The sequence below is a fragment of the Acyrthosiphon pisum genome, unplaced genomic scaffold, assembly GCF_005508785.2.
Source record: "Acyrthosiphon pisum isolate AL4f unplaced genomic scaffold, pea_aphid_22Mar2018_4r6ur Scaffold_10029;HRSCAF=10632, whole genome shotgun sequence".
NCBI lineage: Eukaryota > Metazoa > Arthropoda > Insecta > Hemiptera > Aphididae > Acyrthosiphon > Acyrthosiphon pisum.
This window is the reverse complement of record NW_021758259.1, coordinates 1-1,333: the sequence shown is the minus strand read 5'-3', so window position 1 is coordinate 1,333 and position 1,333 is coordinate 1. Positions and strand designations below refer to the sequence as shown.

The 1,333-nt window shown below is 25.6% G+C and overlaps 1 long non-coding RNA gene across 1 annotated transcript; it reads left to right on the top strand.

Annotated features, from left to right (window-relative positions):
- The first annotated feature begins 374 nt into the window (after positions 1–374).
- LOC115034539 lies at positions 375–1,249 on the top strand. The gene is made up of 3 exons (XR_003839901.1): positions 375–539; positions 626–782; positions 1,104–1,249. It is a non-coding gene; the product is annotated as an uncharacterized LOC115034539 (long non-coding RNA).
- The last annotated feature ends 84 nt before the right edge of the window (positions 1,250–1,333 follow it).

Here is a 1,333-nt window from a genome sequence, read left to right as displayed (position 1 = left end):
GATGTATATTAAATAGTTGTCAAAAGATAAACAAATTTGTATTATTCTATAAAACATCTTTATATATATTTTTTTTTAAATTAGAAGGATGACTATTCCAAATTATGTAGAACCAAATGTTCGGAATCCAATTATTCCATATGAAACCTTTCGACGTATGGCATTTTCATTCGCGTACGATGAACAGGAAATATTAGATTTATTCAAGTTAAATAATTCTAATTTTATACTTAAAGAAATTTATCTAAGTATAAGCCTGGGATCAATAGCAAAACACTATTGTTCATTGTTTTGTCTACGCATTGATAATGAGAACAATAATTATCAAATCAATTTGATGGGACTTCACCGTCAATTTCAGACTATTATAGGTCTCCAAACATATAGCCAATTTAGTCGATGTGTGAAATGTCGTAAATATTTGACTATTATTAGTTTTAATACGTCATATCCTGTAACAAGGGTTCCATTTTACTCTTACAGGATAAAACCGTTAGAGATAGATATGACTCATATAACCCATTCTATTTCTAATTTGGGTAAATATAATAATTACTATAAACATAGTTTGATTTCATTAATAGTTTCCTGATCGTAAATTAGGATGATTATACAAACATTTCAGATTCGGAAGATATTATTTATAATCACGTCCACGTGATAGAGTAAAAAAAATACTTGTTCACATACATTTGTATTACGGATGATGAAAGTATGATAGTAACATAGTGTTATAGCTGTTATGAACTTACAATATCTGGTCGCATGAACATAATCATTGAGTGAGTCACACACACACACACACAAATGCATATAATATAATATAATATTCAACTTTGTTTTCATAATAGATTGTATATTCTTAAATGTTCATAGAAAATACCTTCTGAAGATAATGATTTACTATGAAATACAATAGGTTTAGAGGCCCCTTAATAAAAAATATTAAATAAAATATTAATATGACATAATATTATATTGAAGAAAAATATTATTAATAAAGAAAAAAAGTATATATGTATAATTATAATTGAAATAGAGTTGTTTGATATGATGTTAGAAAAATGTAATACATTACCCGCTTATATATTTTATGTTTACAGTTGTATTATGAGAAGGATGAGGAAAACTATTTCAAACCGTCAACCACCAAAATCAATAGTTTCAAACCGTCAATCATCAGAATCAATAGAATTAATTGAAATTGAAAGATTTAAAAAATGCTCTAAGACATTTATAATTAAGAATAATTTGGAATTTATAGACTATAAACAATTTTTAAACTATGCTTTAGATAAAATAATTTTAAAGTTGAAACAATCATGTCTGCAGA